General features: G+C 40.3%; 1 pseudogene; it reads left to right on the top strand.

The window, feature by feature from the left end:
* The first annotated feature begins 593 nt into the window (after positions 1-593).
* On the top strand, positions 594-2,384 carry LOC100653521 (ribosomal L1 domain-containing protein 1-like; annotated as a pseudogene).
* The last annotated feature ends 14,305 nt before the right edge of the window (positions 2,385-16,689 follow it).

The following is a 16,689-nucleotide window of genomic DNA, read 5'->3' as shown; positions in this document are numbered from 1 at the left end:
GCCAATTCACCCAGATGTCCCCTGAGACCATGATCTCCAGCCCTCAGCTCCAGTAACTTGGTCCCTCAAGATGTTTGGACATGTCTATAAAGCCTCTATGATTTTTCTTGGTCAAGTTGTGCCAACTTCCCTTGCATTGTGTGTTGTTTTTCCCTTTGTCAAAGTTAATATTTGTCTACTATCTAGTTAGTGATTTCCCTCCACCATCTCTCCCCTCCCTCATAGTGTTTTTTTTTTTTAGTATATTCACAGAGTTATGCATTCATCACGACAATGTAATGTGTAGGCTTGTCTGTTTTTCTTCTTTTATTTTGTAAGATTTCTCCATATATTTTTAGTATGATTGCTTTGCCTAGAAAATATATTAAAAAGATTTTTCCCAGTCTCCCACTTGTCTTTTTATTTTATTTATGGTGTCTTCTCATAGAGAAATTATTAGTTTATGTGTATGTCTCACTGCTTTATTCAGTCCTCATCACGACCTTGTGAAATTGCTAAAACTTCCTCCGATTTACAGACACGGAAACCAAGGTTCGGAGAAGTGATAAGCCCCAAGACTCTAACTTGGGATCCTAGCCCGGGTATCTAGGACAATGCCAGTGCAGGTGGGTGCTGCTGTCATGGAGTACAGAGGAAGGCATTGGAGAGTGAAAACACTTAGATTAAATTCCAACAGTGCCTTGGGGAGAGAATTTCCTGGGCTGTAACCTTTGTTAGTGAAAACGCCAGCTTGTTCTTAATAACCACACCCAGCAGTTAGAGTACAGTTTAGCACAGTATAAGTAGATGCTCAGCAAATGCTTGTTGAAGCTCTCTTCCCCATGACCATCTCCCTGGGCAGAATTCCTGCTCCCCAATAATCCTTCTGGAAACTCTCCCAGCCTCTCAGATATTAGAAACCAGAACGAGCCCTAGCCCCTTAATTCTGGCTGCGGGCCTGGGTTCATGCGTGCACGGGAGGAGTTAGCTTGCTCTTTCCCCGTGTTCCACTGCACGAGGTGAGGGCGGTAGGAAGGACTCGGCTTTGACCCCAACCTCAGCCTCGGCTCAGCGACCCTTGCTGCAGCAGAGCCGCGGCAGGAGCTGGACAAAATACAGGTTAAAAAAGCAGTGAAGGCTCTGTTGGTGCATTGACAGTCCAGAAAAACACGCTAATGAAGTGCTTTTAAATGAGAATGAAAATTTATTTTTGATGGCGGTGGTATGGAAAATTCCAAAGAAAGAACTCAGGGTCAGATTATCCTTGCCTTACGGTATTCGATCAGATTTAGCAGAAATCTGTTTATTTACCAATGACGAGTCCAATTTAACTCCTGAGAAGATGGAACATTTCTATAGGAATATTTTGAAAAAGCATAAAATTAAAATCATTTTTCAGGTTATCCTATTCTGAACTTAAAAAAAAAAGAATATAAACCCTATGAAGCCAAGCTCTGCCTCTTGGGTAGTTTTTACTTCTTCCTTACTGATACAAGTATTAGGAGGCTTTTACCCTCAATTATAGGGAAACATTTCTATCTCTGAAAGAAAGTCCCAGTATGTGTAAACCTCCTGGCCAAGGATTTATTAAAAAGAAATCAATGACTGTCTTGGTGGAACTATCATGAACATCTCTAAAAATGGCTCTTGGAGCATATCTGCATTGGTCACACTGGAATGCTGATCCAGCACATTGTTGAAAATGTCGTTGCTGTCACAAAAGGGCTTTCAGAAAAATAGCCAGAGAAGTGGGGAGTGTGAAACTCTTAGACCTGAAAACTGAGAAAGCAGTTGCCCTTCCAATCTTTTCTTTGTTCATCAGTGCTTTTTGTGAAGGGAAAGGAGGACCTCTTCCCGGCCAGAAGAAAAAAGAGGCAAAGAAAAAGCAAAAAGAAAAGCTCCAAAAAAAGGAGAAAAAGGGAAATGCAACAGGCTGCAAAGACTAAATCAGCCCAAACTAAAGACAAAGTGGCAGCTGAAGTCAATGGTGCTCCAGCACCCCAGATCCCAGAAGGGAGAAACCCCAGGAGAGAAAGAGGAAATCCACAGAGTAAAAGCCCAGCTTAAAGTGGGAGATGAATCTGAGGATGAAATTCCACTGCTGGTGCTAGTGGAAAAAAATACCTGCTAAGAAAAAAAATGTAGAGATGCAAAAAGGTGCCACAGTAAAGGAGTCTCCAAAAAAGAGTCCTGGTCCCAACACACCTGTTGGGAAGAAGAGAAAAGCCTCCCCAGCTCTGGAGACCCCTAAACCTTCAAAACCAAGAACCCCAGGTAAAGGCCCAGGGAAGAAGCCAAGAATCAAAGAAGAGGCAGAGAAAGAATGAAACTCTGCACCAGAGAAAAAAGACCTGAGACAGACTACAAAGAAGCCCAGGCCCAAGTTCTTCAAAACTCCTAATAGATTTTCCTGAAAAACACCCCAGAACCCCAAACAACAGCGAAATAAACCCAAACTTCCCTAGCCAACCTAAAATCAGTGGCTCAAGCAGAAGGAAAACCAGAGTTATCTGAAGCTTTAAAAAATACTCAGGTCCTGGCCCCTGTTGAAAACTTCCCCAAGAGTGAGGCCTGGGCTTAAATATTTTTAAAAATCTCCACAGATAATTCTGGTACATGTTCCTGGGTGTAACAACCTGTGTTTTGAAGTAAAACCTATTTTTAATTGCTCTTCTGTGTATTTGCTAATAGAATGAGGAGAAAACACAGTGCTTCTCTGTGGTTGTGTTTTCTTACTATTAAAGTGTAACATTTGCTTCTGAGTATTAAAAAGAAAGAAAGAAATGGGAGCCCTAGAGACTGACCCTCCCACTAATGTAACAGGAAATTTCAATCCCTCTTTACAATAGGTGAAGGGTAAATGGGCCAGCTTCTTTTAGGAGTGATTCTTCAAGTATCTGCTCACCCATTAGCTGGCTGACAGAAAAAACTGCTCACACCATAAAGCTGAGAGCCCCACTGTGGAAGCTCCAGTGAGGTGAAGCCCCTCATCTTTGCAACAGGAACGCAGTCATAGTGATGGGGTCCCCATGCAGTCCCATCGTTCATCCACTTGGGTCTGAAATATGCACTATTAGGCTCACTCTTTGGTTTAGACCAGTGCTTTTCAAATTATGCTCACTAGAGCTCCTAGGGTCAGTAAAAGTGCTTGAAGGGATGATGGGAGATAATGAAGGGGTAGTCCATGTTTTCATGTCCTCTACCTCTTATGGGCTTCCCCTTTGTGATTTCATTTGAAGAAACTATTCCACAGCAGAGGTTTAGTGTGGTACAAAGAATGAAAGAAACGTCTCCACTTAACACCCATCCTCCTTAGTTCCTTAGCTCTAGTGAGTGCAGGACTGGAAGCCGTGAGTTCTTCCCTAGGAGAATTAAATAAAAGATGTGAAAGATTGGCATCTCCCAGTTCCCTGGTTGAGGGCACTGGCTCTGAGGCTGTGGTCCTGTGACGAGAAGTGGGAAAGCTCTTCTCTTAGATGCACCTCGGTATAAATTCTGGATCTGCCCTTTCCAAGTGGGGTAACCTAAAAATAAAGATCATATCATCTGCATGGCTGGGGTGTTGGGGGAATTAAATGAGAGCACTTGAAGCCTCTTTAACACAGAATCAAATATTTGGCAGAGTTCGTGCAAATAATACCAGCTTCCCGATATTTCTCAGAACTTGCTGGAATTCATCTCTCACCAGAGAAAATGGATCAGGGCTCTTAGACAGTGACATTGTTCCCATTTATAGTCTACACAGAATGGCTCTGTGGTTTGCTTCCTGGAATCCTGGAGCATCCAACTTGGGATTTCCTAATCCTTTGCCTTTTCCTGGGACACTGCACTCTCCACCCACCTACCTGAGCAATCCCACAGGCATGAATAAAAAAACATGCTAGGGATGGTAACAGGGAACAGAGAATCACTCGTGCAAACCTGACGACTTTTCAGCCACAGAGGACCCCTCCCTATAAGCGTTTTCTCTTTGAATTCTGACAGTTCTGAGATCCAGGGATATCAGGTCCCCTTTGGAGAAGCACAGATAAATCCCAGAAAGGACAAGAACACGCATAGCTAGGAGAACATGAATTACTGAAAACCCAGGCAGACACCACTTGAGGAACCTTGATCATAGGCTGTTCCCCATCTTTGCTCACTGGAGTCTGTCTCTGGGCCTGATGGTGCTTGTGCCCACCCCAGGAAGGCTGAGGAGATGAGGGGATGTGTAAATTTTCCAGGTCTACCTACAGTCTAATTAAGCTCTGCATAGGTAGCCATAACCACAAACTAAGACTGGGTTCTTCACTCCTTTTTGCTTATAAACCCAGCCCAAACCCCTTACTGCCAAGAGTCATTTCCGACTCATAGCAACCCTATAGGACAGAGTAGAACTGCCCCCCATAGAGTCTCCAAGGAGCACCTGGTGGATTCAAACTGCTGGCCTTTTGGTTAGCAGCTGAGCTCTTAACGCCTGAGCCACCAGGGCCCCTTTTTGTTTATGTTGTTGTTGTTGTTAGGTGCCTTCAAGTTGATTCCGGTTCATAGCGACCCTATAGGACAGAGTAGAACTGCCTTACAGAGTCTCCAAGGAGCGCCTGGTGGATTCCAGCTGCCGCCTTTTTTCGTTAGCAGCCATAGCTCTTAACTACTATGCCACCAGGATTTCCTTTTTGCTTACAGTCTCTCTCTCAAAAAAAATAGCAACCAAAACCATTGCTGTCAAGTCAATTCTGGCTCATAGAGATCCTATAGGACAGAAGAGACCTGCCCCATAGGATTTCCAAGGCTATAATCTTTAAGGAAGTAGACTGCCACATCATTCTCCCTTGGAGCCACTGGTGAGTTTGAACTGCTGACCTTTTGGTTAGCAGCCGAGCACTTAACCACTGCATGACCAAGACTCCTTATAGTCTCCATAAATATTATTTATTACATATTAGTACACAAATTAAAAAAGCAACATTAGTATATTACAAATTTTCATCAAAATTAGAAGTTAATTTTATTGGAAATGCCTTCCTTTGACATTCTGAACAATTTTATTAAGCATGAAATTATTTGTCATCAGATATTTATCTTTAAGCATTTTGATAGTCTCCGCCCTTCAGAATTATTTTATTTTGAAATTTTAGTTGGAAATCTTGTTTTACATTTAATCTCAGAAATTAATAACCTCTAATTTATAAAATGAATTATACCTGCTCATAGAAACTTCAAATAGATGTGAAATATGAAATCAGCAGAGCAGAAGCAAATAATATGTAAAAAACTGGAGAAATTATTTTTTATCAAAATAATTTGATAAAAAAACTTATCAAAAAGTATAGGCTTGTCACAATTTCAATGTGTTCATGTATTCATCAGTATTTTGAAGGAAAAAAAAGCCCCTCTTAATTTCTCCTCATTTGAAATAATAACATCAGAGATTAAAACACCCATCAAAACAAAAAATATATATTGTTTTGAAAAAAATTAAATATATAATGTTACATAAAAATAGGTTAAATATATTTCACTAGGTTGAACATAGTTTTCTTTTCCAGTTAAATTTTATTTCAATTGGATTTTAATCTTTGGTATTGAGTGATATTTTCAAAGCTGCAAAATTACATTTGACTCATTTAGAATCTTTCCATATTCTTGGGTCTGTTTCTGAGGTTTACATTTAGTTCCACTAATACTTTTGTCAGTTTTTTTTTCTGCAGTGCTAGTCTGTGTGATGGGCTAAAGATGGCTACAATCCCTTTGCCAATCCTCACATTTAGAGGTAGAGCCAGTACTTCTCTGTTTCAATCAGGATTGGCCCTGTGACTTGCTTCTGCATTTTTTTTCCTGAGCTTAGAACACTCCTTGGAATCCAGCTGCCGTACTGTGAGAAGCCCAAGCTGGAGAAGTCACATGGGAAACTGAGACAATATGGGCAAAAACCCCAGCTGAACTTCTACCTGACAACTAGCACCAATTGCCAGCCATGTTTCTTTGGTATGCCTCATCCCCACTCCCCATCTCCTCCCACTCTGGACCCAGGAGGTAGGACTCCAAAAGGCGAAAGCCTTAAAGCCCTAAAATTACACTAGCACGGTGCCTAGACAGAGTTTCCAGGCCGTGATGCAGAGATGGGGAACCCAGACAGAGCCTGGTGGTCTCCCTGAGTTGACGAGAGAGCCCTGAGAGTCTGAAGAGGCCAAGGAGACTAGATTTCACAGAGCAGAGTCTGGAGGGAAGGCAGCTACACAAAAGGAAATTGAGAGGTTTGGAGAGCACTGAGTAGCATATGTGTGTGAGGAAACTTCCCAAGGTCAGGGAAATAATTATTTTAAAAGACTAGCAAGGAGGAGCTCCCCTTCTGAAACAGTAATGTGAGAAGCTCCTTGGACACCCACAACACTGGTGAAAATCATAAAAAAAAAAAGAAAAAATGGAAAGTATCTTAAAATGGTGCTAAGGACACACAGAAAACGAAGAACCATTTATTCAAGAAAACCTACTAAAACTTGGTAAGAACAGTGAGAGTGGGTGGGATTTGAGTCAAGATCTACATGCTCCCTTCCTTGTCTCAGCCCATTAAGACAGAAATTCCACTCCCAGGGAGTGCAACCAAGAATACAGTACTCCCTCTTCCCACATCTCCCAGATTAGGTCTACAGTATATACCCAAGAGGGGCAGGACATCAGCACTTATCATCCTTCCTCCAGTTACCTGTTGTAGAGGCTAAGTTCCGGATAAGTGTGGCCAGAAAGTTGTGGGGGGGGGTCCCTTATTCCACCCAACCCTCATTTATGGGAAGCCCTGGTGGCATAGTGGTTAAGTGCTACAGCTGCTAACCTAAAGGTCTGCAGTTCAAATCTGCCAGGTGCTCCTTGGAAACTCTATGGGGCAGCTCTACTCTGTCCTATAGGGTCACTATGAGTCGGAATCGACTCGGCGGCAGTGGGCTTGGTTTTTTGTTTCCTCATTTACGGGACACAGGCTCTACTTTGCAGCCTCCACTTTCGGTGTGGTGTACTGAGAATACTGAATCCCCAATCACACTCTTTTTATCCCTTATAAATATAGATGCAAAAATCCTTAACGAATAGTAGCAAACTGAATCCAAAAGCATAATAAAAGGATTATACACCATGAACAAGTGGGATTTATCCTGGGAATGCAGGGGTGGTTGAATGTTAGAAAATCAATCTATGTAATATACCACATTAATAGAACAAAGGTAAAGAGCCACATGATCAATCTGAAAGCATGTAGAAAAAAGCATTTAATAAAATTCAACACTCTTTCATGATTAAAACACTCAACAAGTTAGGAATAGAAGGGAAATTCCTCAATCTGGTAAAGGGCTTTTATGGAAAAGTCCACAGCTAACATGATACTCAGTGGAGAAAGACTGAAAGCTTTCCCCTTAAGATCAGGAACGGAAAAAGAATGCCTGCTCTCACCACTGCTATTCTGTATAGTACTAGAAGTCTTAGCCAGAGGAATTAGGCAAGAAAAAGAAATGAAAGGTGTCCAAATCAGGAAGGAAGAAGTAAAACTATCCCTTTTCTCTGATGACATGATCCTGTATACAGAAAACCTCAAAGAATCCACAAAGACAGCTAGTAGAGCTAATAAATGAATTCAGCAAGGTGACACAAGATCAACACACAAAAATCAGCTGGGTTTCTATATATCAGTAACAAGCATTCTGAGAAGGAAATTAAGGAAGTAATTTCATTTACAATAGTATCTAAAAGAATAAAATATCTATGAATAAATTTAACCAAAGAAGTGAAAAAAAAATTGAACACTAAATCTATAAATCATTACTGAAAGAAATTAAAGACCTAAAAATATGGAAAGATATTCTGTGTTCATGGATTAGAAGACTCAATATTGTTAAGATGTCAGCACTACCCAAAGCTATCTATAGATTCAACACAATCTCCATCAAAATTCCAACAGCCTTCTTTGCAGAAATGGACAAGCCAATTCTGAAATTCATATGGAACTGCAAAGGGCCAAAGCAATCCTGAATCTTGAAAAAGAAGAGCAAAGTAGGAGAACTCACACTTCTTGATTTCAAGATATACTGTAAAGCTACAGTAATCAAAACAGTCTGGCATTGATATAACAATAGACATAAAGACTATTATAGTGGAAATGAGAGTTCAGAAATAAACCTGTACATTTACTGATTTTTTACAAGGGTGCTAAGTCCATTCAAGGGGAAAAGAATACTCTATTAAGTGGTGCTGGGAAAACTGTATTTTCACATGCAAAAGAATGAAACTAGACCAATACTTCACACTAATACAAAAATTCACTCAAACTGGACCAAGGACCTAAATGCAAGAACTAAAACCATAAAACTTTTAGAAGAAAATATAGGGACAATGCTTTGGGATCTAGTTTTTAACAATGGATTCTTAGATACGACACCACAAGCATGAGCAACAAAAGACAAAATAGATACGCTGGACTTCACCAAAATTACAAACTTTCGTTCATCAAATATCTTTGTCAACAAAGTGAAGAGACAACCTACATATTGGGAGAAAATGATTGGGAGCCATATATTAGGTAAAAGTTTTTAATATCCATTATATATAAATAACTCCTATAAGTTAACAACAAAAAGACAAACAACCCAATCAAAAAGTGTGTAAAGGAATTGAAGAACATATACAAATGGCCAAATGAAATGATGCTTAACATCATTAGTCACTGTTGTTGTTATTAGGTGCCGTTGGGTCAGTATCGACTCATAGGGACCCCATGTACAATGGAATGAAACACTGCCTGGTCCTGCGCCATCTTACAATTGTTATTATGCTTGAGCCCCTTGTTGCAGCCACTATGTCAAACCTTCTCCTTGAGGGCCTACCTCTTTTTTGATGACCCTTTATTTTACCGAGAATGATGTCCTTCTCCAGGGACTGGTCTCTCCTGATAACATGTCCAAAGTATGTGAGACAAAGCCTCGCCATCTTTGCTTCTAATGAGCATTCTGGCTGTAGTCATTAGGGAAATGCAAATAAAAATCACAATGCGATATCATTTAATCCCCATTATGATGGTTATGTTCCAAAAGAAAGAAAGAAAAACAACAGGTGTTGGTGAGGGCATGGAGAAATTGGAACCCTCATACATTGCTGGTGGGATTGTAAAATGGTACAGCCACTGTGAAAAACAGTTGGCACTTCTTCAAAAAGTTAAACATAGACCATTTGTCCTGGCAGACATCTAGGTCAATTGGCATAACATAGTTCATAAAGAAAATATTCTACATTCTACTTTGGTGAGTAGCATCTGCGGTCTTTAAAGCTTGGGAGTGGCTATCTAAGACATGTTTATTGGTCCCATCCTGTGTGGAGCAAAGGAGAGTGAAGAAAACCAAAGACACAAAGAAAATATTAGCCCAAAGGACTAAAGGACCACATGAACCACAGCCTTCACCAGCCAGAGCCCAGAACTAGATTATGCCCGGCTACCACCACCACCACCAATCGCTCTGACAGGGATCACAAGAGAGGGTTCTGGACAGAGCTGGAGAAAAATACAGAACAAATTCAAATTTACAAAAAAAGACCAGACTTACTGGTCTGACAGAGACTGGAGGAACCCCCAAACCTATGGCCCCCGGATACCCTGCTATCTCAGAACTGAAGTCACTCCTGGAATCCACCTTTCAGCCAAGAATTAGGTCTATAAATAAACAATAACACAAGTGAGGAACGTGCTACTTAGTTCAATCAAGTATATGAGACCAAATGGGTGACACCTGCCCAAAAGCAAAGACGAGAAGGCAGAAAGGGACAGGAAAACTAGGAGAATGGACCCAGAGAGACTGGGGTGGAAAAGTGGAAAGTGCTGTCACATTGCAGGAATTGCAACCAATGTCACAAAACAATTTGTGTATAAATTTTTGAAAGAGAAAATAAGTTGCACTGTGAACTGTTACCTAAAGCACAATAAAAAAAAAAAAAAGTTAAACAAAATTATCATAGGACCCAGTCATTTCCTTCCTGGGTATATACCCAAAAGACTTGAAAGCCAGGATGTAAACAGATACACGTTCACTAATGTTCATTGGTGCACCTTTCACAACAGCTGCAAAGTGGAAATGACCTAAATGTCCAACAACAAATGAACGGATAAACAAAATGTGCTACACACATACAATGGAATATTACTCCGCCATAAAGAAAAACGAAGTCCTGATACATGCTTCTACATGGATGAACCTTAAAAGCATTATGTGAGTGACATAAGCTAGTCACAAAAGGACAAGTATTATATGATGCCACTTAGATGAAATATCCAGAATAGGAAAATGTATAGAGATCAAAGTTTATTAGTGTTTACCAGGGGTAAGGAGGAGGGGGAACGAGGGAGTCACTGCTTAGGGGGCACTGAATTTCTGTTAAGGGTGAGGAAAAAAATTGGAAATGGATACTGATGATGGCTACACAACACCATGAACATAATTAATGTCACTGAATAGAACATGTGAAAAGGGTTGATATGGCAAATGTTTTGTTATATATACATTTACCACAATTTAAAAATTTTGTCTAAAAAACACAAAACATCCATGTGAAAAGAAAATTTAAATAATCTAATCACCCAGCCTACAAATATGTATATTTGAAAACCAAATGTCAAGACAAAAATATAAACTTTTAACAAATACGGCTTAGTATCAAAGTTTGTGATGTAGTTTTCTTTCTTTCTTTCTTTCTTTTTGCTCGTATTTTGTCTTAGGATGCATCCACGTAGTCAAACTAGTTTGATTCTGGTCATCGATTCTTTATTTACTAACTTCTTGATTGACCAAGCTACCTGAGCAATCTGGCCAATGAACCATTTTATAACAGTCAACATACTTACAGATATTTTCAATAGAAGAAAAAAATCACGGACTATCCCACATTCTCATCAAGTATAATTACTGATAATAGTTTATCACTGATAGGTTTGTTACAAGAAACAAATTATAAAATTCATCCTACAATCCCTTGCAGGAGAATGTGTTTCCTTTAGGAACTACACTAAAAAAAGTAAGCTTCCTCTTCTGCAGTGTCTTTTAAGTTCTGCCTGATGGCATGTATTTTTTAGGATGTTGAGTTTGTGCTTGCTGAATTCACCAGCCAAAGATTTTGTTGGTAGAGTACAGTTTTATGGTTATGGTAACAGATATAAAAATAATTTTAATCCCAATTACACTTAAAAACCCATTGACGTCAAGTCAATTCAAACTCCTAGTGACTATAGGACAGAGTAGAACTTCCTCATAGGGTTTCCAAGGAGCTGCTAGTGGATTGGAATTGCCAACCTTTTGGTTAGCAGCTGAGCTCTTAACCACTGTGCCACCAGGGCTCCCAATTACACTTAGTCATATATATGTTCCATGACTGTTTCTCCATAAGTGACTTGAGTGAATTTAAAAATAAATTTCCAATTTTTCTGGTTTGTCAAACCTATATGTATTGGTTTGTATTATTAGAGACACTCTTAATTGTTGGTTTGCATAAAATTGTCTGTTATTAAGAAAAAAACTGGTACTCTAGACTAAATTCAAATTTCAGAATCTAGTTCTGTAGTTGATTTCCCGTGTACCCATCAGTTTTTAGAAAGCAGAGGACATACCATGATTTGTTTAGATTTTGTAGGAAAAACTAAGTTCGCTAGAATACTTGTACATTTTGAATTATAATAGGGCCCAGACAGACTATACGAAGTAGTTAATTAGGAAATCATCTGGTAATATTAAAGAAGTATAAAGTCGATTGATATCATTTAGTCCCCAAAGCCTAAATTTCTTCTGAAGAAAACTGGCTAAGCTCACTCATTCCCATCATATGCAAATTTATTCACCACCAGAATATAAAGTGTGATATAGTAACAAGAAGGAGCCCTGGAGGCACAGTGGTTAAGCGCTGGGCTGCTAACTGAAAGGTCAGCAGCTGGAACCCACTAGTGGTTTCGAGGGAGAAAGATGTGGTAGTCTGCTTCCATAAAGATTTACAGCCTTGGAAATCCTATGGGGCAGTTCTACTCTGTCCTATAGGCAGGAGTGGATTATCCAATATGCAAGGTAAGCATGGTGCTTACCTTGCTTTCAGGATCATCTGTAGTGAACAATTTCACATTTTTCCATCACATCAAAGACCCTACTTCTAGGTATAGCTGGCATCTGTCTCTCTCCTAACCCCACAGCACCTTCCTATAGAATCAAAGCCTTTTATCAAATTTAAGATCTTTAACAGAGGCCAGTGGCCCAGTAAGCAAGGTAAGCACTTTTTTGTGCATATTTACTAATCCGTAGTGAACAATTTCACACGGGTGGCAAGGAAGGTAAGCACAGTGCTTATCTTGCCTATTGGCTAATCTGCTCCTGCCTATAGGGTTGCTATGAATTGGAATCGGCTCAATGGCAATGAGTTTGGTTTATAGTAACAAGAAAACAGTTTGGCTGCTTATATAAAATAGTTTGGCTGCTGATACAAAAACTGATCTGGAAATATTTTCAAAGAGAGTAGTAAGAATTTTTTTGAGAAGCAGAAAAAAAAAAGTTGCATTGAGCAGATAGTAAGAACCAAGTTGGGACAATGTAAATTTCCCTTCTAATAACATAAAAATCCTTGACTAACAATTGTTTATTTTTTCCTGGTCTTCACATGGAGGGGGTTTTCAAACTGTACCAGAGTCATATCGTCACAATGACGCAGCTCATGAGAAACACCCTATAAGGGACCTCTACCTTGTCATTTCTCCCCATCCTTTGGCCGACAGATGTTCTCCCTCTGGATGGGATCTGCTATTTGCATGCTGTGGCAGTCCCCAAAGAGTGAGCGCATTACCCAGAGCTGTAGGATTTCACATTGTGTTGGGGGTGGACACATTGTGCAATGGGACTTTTTTTGTGCAAAGTGCTCGATGCAACTTTTTTTTTGCTTCTCAAAAAAATTTTTTTATTACTCCCTTTGAAAATATTTCCAGATCAGTTTTTACATAAGCAGCCAAACTGTTTTATATATCTCACACAGAGCACCGTGTGTAACTGCTTCCCCCTTTTCCATTGCTTGACACTGAGAGGAAAGTGACTTCTAGCTAAGTTAATGAATTTCATAAGGGAACAAAGAAAAACATGTTTTGATTACAGTTTCCATAATGATACAGCCCCATCTGACCATTTCTCCTGTACAGTGTTGATGGGTAAGTCAATTTTATTTTTCTGAAAGTAAATTCAGAATTAAGTTGTATATATTGGCATTTGACTCAAAAGCATTTGAGTATTTATGTTTCACTTAACCCATCATAACCCTTCTGTTACTCTCCTTTCTCACTTCTCTGAGTTAGGTAAAACTGTTCCTCCTGAAGTCACAAGCTCTGACCTTCAAAATGTCCATCACAAAACAAAAAGGAAAAGTTGTTTCCAATTAACCCCACCACATTGTATGTAAGCGGAATGGCTTATCAACCTGCCTCATGTAATAAACACGAAAGAAAAAAAAAAAACAACTAATTTGTTGCCATCGAGTCGATTCCCTATAGAACAAAGTAGAACTGCCTTATAGGATTTTCAAGGAGCAGCTGGTGGATTTGAACTGCTGACCTTTTGATTAGCAGCTGTGGCTCTTAACCTCTTCAACACCAGGGCACCACAATAAACACAGCACCTGCTAAATGCAGTGTCTAAGCTGCTAGCATATATGGACCTCGGACATAACAGCTGTTTATCCATAGAGTTACCTCCCCTCCAAATGCGCATTAGAGAGTGCTGACAGACTCCAGTGATGTAACTCAATATTTTTTAAATCCTAAGAAACTCCGGATAATCATCTCAGAGGAAGTGTGACTTATGTATTAGGTTTGAGAGGATCAAAATCTGCCTCTTCAAAAAATAAAAGTTACAATTAGAACCCCAGAGATTTTCCTTTGGTGAGAGAAGTTACCCCTAATCATCATCAATGTTATGTAAGTCCTAGTCAGTTGCCGTCGAGTCGATTTCGACTCATAGTTAGAAAGATAGTGACCCCATAGGGCAGAGTAGAACTGCCCCATATAGTTTCCAAGGAGCACCTGGCGGATTCGAACTGCAGACCTCTTGGTTAGCAGCTGTAGCACTTAACCACTATGCCACCAGGGTTTCCAGTTAAGTGGGCTGTATGTAATTCTGCTGTGTCTTACATTGTTAATCTGTCCATCCACATGTAATTAAAGAAACTAGGGGTGGAACAGACATCACGTCTTGACGTCAGATTCCACGCTGTGACTGCATAGGTGCTTCTTAAATCCAAATTGTGAGTTTCTTATTAGACTCTACTGTAAATATGTGGTCACATTTTCACATCCCGCATTTCTATCGCGATAGAAAATTTGGCCCGCTGGGTTTTCTTCAGTTTGTATTGGTAACCAAGCCACATTGCAGGGACCTAGCAAAATAGTCTCACTACTTGTATAGCATTAAGGTTGTCTAAGCTAGCAAACCAGAAGGACCACATTGAATTTATTTTGGACATGTAGACAAAGTTGCAATTTCCCGTAAAAATTGGCAAAAAAGATGCTAGTCAAATTGCAATTTTTAAAACTACAGTGTATACTCTCCTTTTCCTGTCTCTGTTCTTTCTAAAGAGGTGCATGCACAATATAAATACAGTAAAAAAGAAAATTTTTTTTAAATACAGTAAGGTCTAATTAATTCAGATTCCACTCATTTATAATTTTTGTATTCCAGGCAAGAGTCAGATATGATGTTTAAGCTTTGCAACATTTCTCTTTTTAGTGATTATTTAAAAGAAGGAAATGTTATCAACTAACATCTAGCACTTTATATCCTCCTTTTATATCCAAGTATTTTATGTATTAATAAGTTTTATCTATATATTAAAATAAATCTCTTAAAGTCCCTAATTAGATTCAACTTTGGTTCTAGTTACTGCTGGTAAAAAAAAAATAGTACTTGAAAGTATTTAAAAGGCTTTTCAAAGAGATCTTCATTGAGCTCAACCTTTCAGTAACTGAGGCTGGCTTCCCAGTTCGTCTGAATTAATAATACTGAATTAATATTAATTTTCTTTGGGGAATCTGGTGGGTGATGAGAACATAGAGTCTGGAGCCAAACTGCTTGAGGGCGAATCCTGGCTTCACCACCTACCTACAAGCTCTGTGACCTCTTAGGCAAGTGATGTAATCCCCCTGTACTTCAAGTTCCTCATGTGTAAAATTTGAGTGCTAATAGTACATCCTCCACAAAGTTACTGGTATGAAATGAGTTAACCTTTTAAAGTGCCTGTCACTCTATGAGTCAGAATCAACTAGACAGCAACGGGCTTGATTTTTTTGTTGTTGTTATACTCATTTTTTTTCTCAAAATTAACAACCAAAACTCATTAGGTTTGCTTTAATTTTGTTTAGACCAGGTGGAATTAAGTCATCAACGCTTCCATTTACACACTGCTTAGGCTCTTGCAATGCTTCCTACAGGATGGCAACAGTTATGGTTTTAGGGAGGACCTATTTTATTGTTGTGTAGTAATTTTTCTGTATTAAAGATTTATTAGACAAAAACTCATAAAATTGGCACATTAAGGAGGGGTAGGGTAAAGTTCAAGCTTGTGTGCTGTGGAAGGTCCCTTGGAGGTACCACTATCATGGGGGAGTCCAATAACATGGCAATCTCAGATCTCCAGGTCACAGGAACACTAGGGTTTCCGGAACAATGCAGATCAGGAGAATTCTACAATCATTGGACCCTACTGTCAGGAGGCCAGCCTAGCCCTCCCAGGCACCTGAGTATTGTGGGCTCCTAACACTGCGGGTCACATGATCCTCTCATTTTGTGGATGCTGCAGTCGTGTGATAGGCACAGCCCTAGTCTTGTCAGCACCATGGACATTAAAACCATGACATCATGTGGTCTCTCTAGTCATGCGACCACTATGGTCACGTGGTAGGCCTAGCTATTTCCGTCAGACGAGCATTGTGGGCTCTGGAACGCTGTGCGTCACGTGGATCCTTCCGTTAGATAGCCCCCTAGTGGCTACCAGCATGCGGAAGGCTCGGCCCGGAAGGCTCGGCCCTAAAACTCACATCGATGACCTCCTTTCTGGGTCACCTGTATCCTATGGTCACTGGCATCCTATAATCACGCGTCAGGCTCTGTCCTCTCAGTTTGTGAAGACTGAGAGCTCCTGAATCTTGAGGTGAACGTCCCCCACGAGGCAAGGACCTAGCAATGAGATAGGGCCGTATAGTCACACGTCACGCAGATCTTTTGGTCACGTGACCCTTTGGTCACGTACCAGGCCCCGCCCTCTGTTAGACGTCTCCTGAGTTACAGTCGTGCGTAGCCTTCTGAGGAGATAGAGTTCTGAGGTGAAGAGGAGTTTGTTTAGAACTGCGTTCTCTGCTCTGCCTCAGGCCGAACTTTGATCAGACTGTGGTTCAGATCCCGACCATTCCACAAAGTTTTACACCTAGCCTTGGTGAGCGGGCTGTACTCCTGTAGGAGGGCGCTAGCCGGTACTAGAAGTTTACTCAGAGAATTGGGCGCGAAGGAACAGCCTAACGGGCCAAGGCCTCGAAAAATCCGGGAAGGTCCGAGGAGGGGGGGGGTTGGATGTGGTCAATATTTCACTCCTGACAGAGAAAAACTGTGAGTGTTTGCGACCTGATCCTGGCCTCCCAGAAACTGTTATTGGTAGGGCGGGAAGTAGAGGAAGAAAAATCACCGGAAGGGG

This window comes from Loxodonta africana, chromosome X (genome assembly GCF_030014295.1).
Source record: "Loxodonta africana isolate mLoxAfr1 chromosome X, mLoxAfr1.hap2, whole genome shotgun sequence".
Classification (NCBI taxonomy): Eukaryota; Metazoa; Chordata; class Mammalia; order Proboscidea; family Elephantidae; genus Loxodonta; species Loxodonta africana.
Note: the sequence above shows the minus strand (reverse complement) of the source record. Positions and strands in the feature narration are given on the sequence as shown.